The sequence below is a fragment of the Urocitellus parryii genome, chromosome 3 (assembly GCF_045843805.1).
Source record: "Urocitellus parryii isolate mUroPar1 chromosome 3, mUroPar1.hap1, whole genome shotgun sequence".
Lineage (NCBI taxonomy): Eukaryota > Metazoa > Chordata > Mammalia > Rodentia > Sciuridae > Urocitellus > Urocitellus parryii.
In genome coordinates this window covers 61766862-61775596 of record NC_135533.1, presented here as the reverse complement: position 1 = coordinate 61775596, position 8735 = coordinate 61766862, and the positions used below count along the sequence as shown (strand labels likewise).

General features: G+C 35.0%; 1 protein-coding gene across 6 annotated transcripts in view; it reads right to left on the bottom strand.

Moving 5' to 3' along the window:
- The window catches only part of Cd36 (CD36 molecule (CD36 blood group)), an 81852-nt gene extending 73433 nt beyond the window's left edge, over positions 1-8419 (bottom strand). For 3 of the 6 annotated variants that reach the window (XM_077795974.1, XM_077795976.1, XM_077795978.1), the window contains exons 1-2: positions 8287-8419; positions 1518-1575 (exon numbers count right to left, since the gene is read on the bottom strand). The gene's annotated coding sequence lies outside the window, so the exon portion shown is untranslated. The remainder of the gene's footprint in view (positions 1-1517; positions 1576-8286) is intronic. The other 3 variants (XM_077795975.1, XM_077795977.1, XM_026384939.2) reach the window with 2 other exon arrangements.
- Between the last annotated feature and the right edge of the window lie 316 nt (positions 8420-8735).

Here is an 8735-nt window from a genome sequence, read left to right as displayed (position 1 = left end):
ACCGGGGAAAGTATTATGAATGTGTAAAATGGGTGGACAGACCTTTTGCTGTTAGAGGAAGAGACCATCTGCTGAAAGGCCATACAATGCCCAACAGCTGTATTACAAGTCTTTTCCAAAAGATAGTGAAGAATTTTAAGTCAGTGTCACAAAGTTTCACTCGAAGGAAGAAGTCTCAGCCACTACATATATTGTTCTTATATTTACAAAAGAAAAGTATAATGTAATTAAGGAATTAATGTTCCTCCCAGTTAACAACTAAGTCTATAGTAGGAGAATTTTGAATAACTTCTTAGGAAGGATTAAGACAAACTCTGTATTTAGAAAGAGTTAAAATCTTAATCAGTGAATTGAGAATTACAGGGTACAAATGTAGATTAGAAAAATGAGTAATGATGGTGATTATTACAAAAGCATAGCAATAACAAATTTCTTAAAGCAGAAATGTGCAGAAAGTTATTCTCATGACAAAATTTTGAGAACTACTATATTAAGGTTGGTCTCATTTAATCACTTTTTAAAACTGAGCTATATACTTCAAGACAATACTTCCCTTTCTAGTTTTTAGCATTTTCTTGTTAATCTTTTGTTTTCCAAGAGAAGGAAGCATTTAAAACTGTCTGATTCTGAGCTTGGCTCACCCTCCACAGTGCATGTCCTTCCCTAATCTTATCTTGCCCTCAACCCTTTGCCTACATAGCAAGCACCTGCTGGGCAGTCATGCTTGCAACCTGAACCAAGTTCTGCTCTCTCTCTCTCTCCACTAGCAGAGTAACATCAGAACATAGTAAATTCTGGCTCATTTTTTTTGCTCTTATTTTTGTTTTCTGATCCTTAAGACTATTGTCTCCCTTTCAAATTCTTTCTTCTTAGTGAAATGTGCAGATTATACCTGAAATTATTTTCTTATCATAACTTTGTAATCAGAGTTTTCATTTATGCTTTTATACCCCCAATGACATTGGCACCTATTTCATTAATCCATAGCCCTTTTAACAAGTTTCCTAAGTATTCCGGAACCTTTAATTGGGATAAAATGTGAGGATTAACAAAACAAAAATCTGATATCTGCATGACAGAAGGTCAAACTCATAAATAGACAATATGATAATATGACAGTGAGACATCTACCCCCAGGTGTTAAGAGGGGATTCTGGGTTGGAGAAGGGTGCTAAGAGACAGTTGGTGCAGGAAGTGATGGCTTATTTGAGGACCACAGAACACAGGTCGAGGTTTGGAGCATGAGAGAGTATATAAGGGCTTATGGGCATTTCACCAAATAGAGACCCATAAGAAAGCTTAAGAACATGTACTTGGGCAAGACTTTGGTATAATATACAAGGTCACGAAAAATAAGACAAATCATTGGAAAGAGGAGCACAAATGACTTCAGAAGCCAAATGTAACACAGAATATGCCAAATTGCCTTGAGTAACTAGAAACTTATTCTCAGGAATTCATCAAAAGCAATGTAGGACCACACAAGAATTTTAAAGAGGGAGTGTGATAAAACTTGCATTTAGGAGGTGACTCTGGTGTCATGGACATTTGATTGAAGAAAAGGCCAGGAGAAACCTAATGAAGTAACAGACAGGAAATTTGATTATTTGAATTAATAAGTGGCTATTGGAGGAAGGCATCAGAAAATATTTTGGAAATATTTAGTGGGGAAAGGGAGACATTTAAAAAGTGTATGAATAGCCAAAGCCTGCTTAGTAATTAGCTAGGTGGGGGAGCAGGGAATGTCAAGGGTGAGTCCAAGGTTTCAGGCTTGAGTGACAAGATGAAGAGAGATATAATTAACCTGGAGGGGGAAAGTAGGGCCAAATTTGGAGGAGAAGTGAGGTTAGTACTATTTGGTTTTAATATTGACATGTTAACTAAACAATAATGGACCAGTCTGTTAATCTCTCTTAATTACTCAAATGAGGGAAATATCACTGACTTTAAAATCATTGTAAAAATTAGTTAAGTCTTTTATGTTGCTAAATACATGAAAGGCATTGTATTTTACTTGCATTAAATTGCTCATTTTGAACAATTATCTTATGAGGTAGATACTATTATCTATCCCTATTTTACAGAAAGGGAAGCAGAGGCAAAGAGGTTTACTAATTTGCCCAATGTCACAGAGCTGGGATGTGGTAGATCATAATTTCAAACTTAAAGAAATCTGGCCACAGAAAGGATGCTGGACCTTAACCTATAGTTTATGTTGCTTCTCTCTAAATACTAAACATTTTGCATAATCATTATCTATAGGATTTGCAGGCACCCAGTAGAGATAAATAGGCATATATCACCCATTCATTCATTTAAAAAGAATACAGAGAAAACATACTTACACATTTTACTGAACACTAGCTATACGCATAGTAAAACCATCTACCATGGAGTCATTTATAATTTAATTTTGAAGATTAAAACGTACATCATGAAATAACAACAAAATGGCTAGTTTATGTGCCCAAAGGGTTTAAACAGTCAAGATATGAAGTGTCAACATCTGGAACTTGAACAATAGGCACAGAGGTACACATGGCTAAACTCAGGAGAGTGATTTGGAGCCATGAGATGTAGATTTGATTCTCTTCAAAGTAGTTTATAAGTGAAACTTTGAAAATAGACAAGATCATTTAGGAGGTGGGAAGATGGAAGGAGAGGGAGAGCCTAGAAAACCTGTAGAAAGGAAAATTGGGGAAATAACAATTTAATCTAGCTAAGAGTTTAAAAGCTCACTTAAATTTTGTGAGCTTCAGAGTTCTTCTTTGTGAAAAGAGTCAGTGGATCTTTAAAGGTATGCTAAGAATTATCCACACTTCTAATGGTTTTAGCTTTTGCTATTTTTTAAAAAATGCAACTATTAGGAAAGTAGCTAAGAGTAATCTTCTCCTCTAACTCAGAAAACAAGCCCAGCTTCATAGCCGTTTGCCATGGTAAATAATTAAGCACTTTTTTTTTTCCTTCAGAAAGACCGGATCATTGCTTTTATTTATTCTACAGGATTTCAGCTTCAGAAATGCTCTCCTGTTACTATGTACAGAAGTCCTGCATGGGAGATTTAAGAGAACAAAATGGCATCATGGATACTCAAGAGGAATATTAATGGGATAGAGAAGACAATGGGAATAATTGTACTAAGCTTCCTTTCTGTTTGCCTTTTAATACCAGGAATTGCTTTTCTCCCTTTCTTAATCCTGTCTTTCCTGACTTCATCTAGGAAGGCATGAATTTTTTAAAATATTTATTTATTTGGTTTTAGTTATAGGCGGACACAATGCCTTTTTTTATTTTTATATGGTGCTGATGATCAAACCCAGTGCTTCAGCATGCTAGATGAGTGCTCTACCTCTGAGCCACAATCCCAGCCCCTGACTTTTTTTTAAACTATTTTGGTAAGACTGCAGTACAAGGATGCCAATGAATGAGCTTCTCAAACTGACTCACTGAGAAATTCTCAGTGTCTAAGTCTACGTAATTAGCACGATGTAAATTATAGACAATTTATCCATTAAATTTCCACAATTAGTTCTATGAGGATCTGTTATTTATTTTAAAAACAACAAACAAAAGCAAAAACAGAACACCAAATAAAAATCCCAGCCAGACTTGCTGGGAAGAACAGTATTAATAATGTTCCATTAAACTATCACAGAATTGCACGCAAAAATGCTTCACAGCTGTATTTTATGGTAGAGATTTATGTCAACCTGAATATTTTTAAAAAGAATCAAATATAAGAGATGAAAAATAGATTTTTAAATTGTTTAAATGATTAAAACTTCTTCAAAGTTTAGTCATAGTCCCAGTAATTGGGAGGCTGAGGCAGGGGGATCACAAGTTCAAGGACAGTCTCAGCAATTTAGCAAGGTCCTAAGCAACTCAGTGAGACCCCAAGGGTTAGGGATGTGGCTCAGAGGTTAAGTGTCCCTGGATTCAATCCCTGGTACCAAAGAATAAATAAATAAAAGATAATTTAGTAATAGTGATTAATAGAAAGTAAACATTTTAGTTAGATTTTGTTTTAAAAATATTATGTCTTTTCCATTTGTCAAATACTTATTATATGGCAGGCACTGGGAAAATGCTGCTACTGACATGAGAAGTTGTAAATGACTATTGCCTTCCTGGAGTTTCTCTTTTCACTGGAAGCCAACTCTAAGCAATAGTGTTGATCTATAAGCATGACCTGATCACCATATACTACTTGCACCAGAGCTTGTACCTTATTGCATTGTAAATGCCCATTTTATGCCTACTTTGATATAAGTAGGCTCTTAAAAGGATGTGGTTCATAGAAACTACACATTTCCCCCAAGAGACTAGGCTAAAATTTAGACAACTCTTTGTTCGCATTTCAGACAATTAGTTCAACAAGAAATAAATTGAGAGATTAAATAACCAAAAAGCCTAAGGTCCATACTGTAGTTATTTGATTCTGGAGGAGTTCTATGGACTATATGAAATTAGTATTTTAAGAATAAATTATGCATTTGAAAAGGCATTGATAAGAAGCTTACAGAAGGCAAGAGAAACGGTTCTGCCTATTATCTTCCTTCAAATTCTATAAGTTTTTCACCCATTTGATCCATTTTTTTTCTTCAAAAGATTGGCCCACCAAATGGGTCTGTTGATGTTGGACATGGTGGCACCCTCCTGTAATCCCAAGGGCTGAAGCACAACATTCAGATCACAAGTTTGAGACTGACCTCAGCAATTTAACAAGGCCCTGTCTCCAAAAATAAATAAAAATAAAAAAGACTGAAAGGACTGGAGGTGTAGCTCAGTGGTAAAACACCCGTAGGTTTAATCAGGGGTGAATCTGTTTGTGGTCCCTGGGAAACTGCTTTATGAATTTGACTGTGTTCATCATTTACTAATAGTTTTTTTGTTGTTGTTGTTTTGTTTTGTTTTTTTAGTTTTCAAAGGGTTTTATTCCATGCGAACAAAATTCAGAACTGTCACCTATAAAAAGATGTCGAATCTGTATAAATGTTTAGCATAGCATTGTTTCAAATAGTGCTCTCTAGAGCCTATTGGCACACAGTAGGTGCTCATTCAATATTTTTGTATAATGTGTCCATGAATAAATGACTCTGGATGACAGCAAACCCATCAATTAAGGATTTTTTTAAGGTTCAGGAATTTTTTAAGGAAGAATAATTTTGCAAAGATCCAGTTTACTTACTTGGACTTTATATGTGCTCTATAAAGATACTATGCTCAGGGTTTTATGGTCATTAACCACTGTCCTGAATATTACTTCATTTCTAAATTTCCCAGAATGAGATTCAAGAAGTACACCTTTTAATGCATCTGACACATTTCAAATAGAATAATTCAAGTTCCAGACTAGGACATAAATGAACCTGTAAATGAATTTCAGCTAGACTGAGGTGTTCTTAATTAAATCATGTCTTAAAAAATGATAGGACGGGCTGGGGATGTGGCTCAAGCTGTAGAGCGCTCGCCTGGCATGCATGCGGCCCGGGTTCGATCCTCAGCACCACATACCAACAAAGATGTTGTGTCCGCTGAGAACTAAAAAAAATAAATATTAAAAAAAAATTCTCTCTCTCTCTCTCTCTCTCCTCTCTCACTCTCTCTATAAAAAAATATGATAGGACAATAACGACTAATATATTTTTTGATTTCCTAAAATTACATTAGAAGAAGTGTAAGATTTATATTGAGAACATTTAATGACAGCACAGGTTAATTTAGAGATGAAACTGATGATATGTTAGAAATATTGACCTTGTTCTACTTTTAAACTTCACAAGTCCTGAAGGGCAAGCACACAATTCTTTCCTAGCTTAGTACACTCTGGAGTCCTTGGAGAATGCAGCCAAGCTGTCTCCCACATCCCCTCTACAAGGCTTGCCAATTGTCTGTCATTTCCTCCCATATGACAGTGTTTGTGTGACAAAGGTCTCCGAGAATGTTGCAAAACATCTTCAACTATTTAGTAGAGTACTACCAAGCACATAATTAAAAGTGGTACTGGTTCTCGACATGGCCTAATTTATGAGAAGATACCAAATAGAATTCACCTAACCCTTCTCCACAAATAAATTGGAAAATCTTCTGTGGAACCTCATCATACTAACGTCCCCTTGTAAAAGAAAAGTGTCCAGAGGTTTAGGCAATTTCTGCATTTGTACTTAGAATAAACAAAACAGTAAAACTAATTATTATCAGACTAGTTTTTTTGTATATTTTCCTGGGTAAGTCTTTCCTTTTCCTGACACATAGTTCATTGTTTGAGTTTCAGAGAGTCATGTTGAATGAGACAGTATTTAGAATTCTAGTCATCCAATATGAAAACTGTTTCTCTATGTCCCCATGGTTCTTAGTCAACATCCCTCCTTTTGGTGACACACCCTACAATTTTCATTCAAAAAGCTATCCTTAAGAAAAATCACAAACAACTAACTGATACATTTTTCCTTTTCATTCATTTTAAATAATTTTGTAATTTCAAAATTTTATGACTTTTTGGTGGGGGAAAAAAATCACTGAGAGGCTGAGGTTGTGGCTCAGTGGTAGAGTGCTTGCCTAGCATGTGTGGAGCCCTGGGTTCGATCCTCAGCACCACATAAAAATAAATAAATGTATTTGTCCATCTACAGCTAAAAAAAAAATATTTAAAAATATATTTTTTTAAAAAGTCACTGCAAAGTTTAGTTCATAAATACTAAGAATATCAATATCAAATGAAATTCCTCAAGTAGCAACCCCAATGAACAATTTGTACCAAAAGCAAAATGAGTCATCTTCACATCAGGAGCATTATATTATGTATTTCTTTGCTGTAAGAGAAATCTGCTCTCATTTAAGGTCCTACCCCTCAGTCTTAAATTCTTTGCTAGAGATTTGTCCACACTTTGAATGCTTTTCTTTTTTACTTTTTCCGGACAGCAATTTTTCTGAGTTCAGCAGCTTATCTGTTTTCCCAGGTGAGTTTTATTATCCTCAGGTGTTTGTTTTCTTAAACTATTAGAACAGTTCATTATGAAGTTGTCATTGTCTTTTACAAAAGGATCTGATTTCAAATAATTGTTGTTTGTGTAGTACATCATTTGAAAACATTTCAGACATTTCTCCTTGCCTCTGTCAGGGTTACAGGAGTCTCATGTATTGCTCCACACCTCCACTTTTATTAAGAGTATACCTGAGAACAAGGCAGGTATATTCATTATTTGATCCAAACCTCACCTGAGTTGTCTCAGAGAAAGGGAACAAGGAGTTTGCACATTTATAAGAATCAGCCAGAATGCTTTCCCCAGAATTCCAAGCACCAAGCAACTATTCTGCAAAAACTAAAAGCTACTGACTCAAAAAGTAAAACAGCCTAATTCATGCTCAGGCTTTGAAAAGTAGCATGGAGAGACACAGAGAATTGCTGTTTTGTGTCAGCAACTGATTCCTCTCTAAATAAGCATATCCTTATTAAGTTCCCTTTCTGGATAAGTCATTACTCTAGAATTACTCTATTCTTTGCAGCTTCCTAGTCTTATACAGCATTTGTGAGCACACCCTTAAAAAAAATTCTGCTACATAACAAAATCTCCCACGATCCCATAAACAACATAACTGTTGCCTAAAGTCAGTAAAATTTTCATGGTCACAAATGATGACTACATTTCATGGTGTGGAAAAACTTTTTTTTTCCTTTCTAGGAATTAAGAAGATGGCCTCTTTAAGATTATTTTAGTATATTTGCCAATTGTGACAAGCAGCCAAAACATAAACTTTCAAAGTTTTATAAATAAAGGACATGCAACCTCTACTCTGATTTTAAAAAAAAGTTTTTCCAACTTGGAAGAGAAAAATCTAATCGGTTGGGACTTAGAGATCCTTTTTATGGAATTAATATTATAAAAGGCCTATAAACAAGTAAATAGGAATTAACATAAAATATGAAATTAGATAAGGACTCATCAGCTAAATTTAGAGAATATGTAGGAATAAAAATTTTAACTAAATTTACATGAGAAGTTATGTTTTTTATACTCTCTAAACAAAAGACATGAAGTGTGCAAATGGAAATTTCATAGGATGAATTTAGAAACTTATGAAAATGTAAAATTTAAGGGTTAACATCAACTTTGGTTGCAAGCTCATAAATACATTTAAAAAAAGCATTATACACTAAATTATTATAGCAGATAGCATTTATTTTCCTAAAGGCCTTAAACTAATGACTGTTATTTAGTAGATGAAAGTGTATCAATTACAATGATATTTATAGCCATGCTCCCAAACAAGAAGAATTTTGCTCACCACCTTCTAGAAGAGCGTGCTTGCCCAGTCGTAGGACCTCAAGACCAGCTTCAGAGAGACTGTGGGAGGAGAGGCAGAAAGTAAACACATGATCTCTACAGCACAGCAGCTGAGAGCTCAGAGAGGAGGCCCAGGCTCTCCAGCATTCATTTATCTACAAGGTTGTCCTAACATCTGAAAGCCATTGATATCCAGAGCATTCTAACACTTCAGACACATGCCAAACACAAGATAAATATAGATCCCTGACACCTGAGACAAATGAAATGGAAGTTAACTTGAAAAATCTCACTTATTTTGTGCCTCACTTGAGGAAAATAAAACCCTTAATCCTTTTCCTGCTGAAACCTGTTATGCCCCTAACAAAGAATTGCAGTGCTTATGAAACATGAAAATTCAAATTATTACTTGTTAATAATCAATTTGCTCTTCTTCATGATTACCGGTTG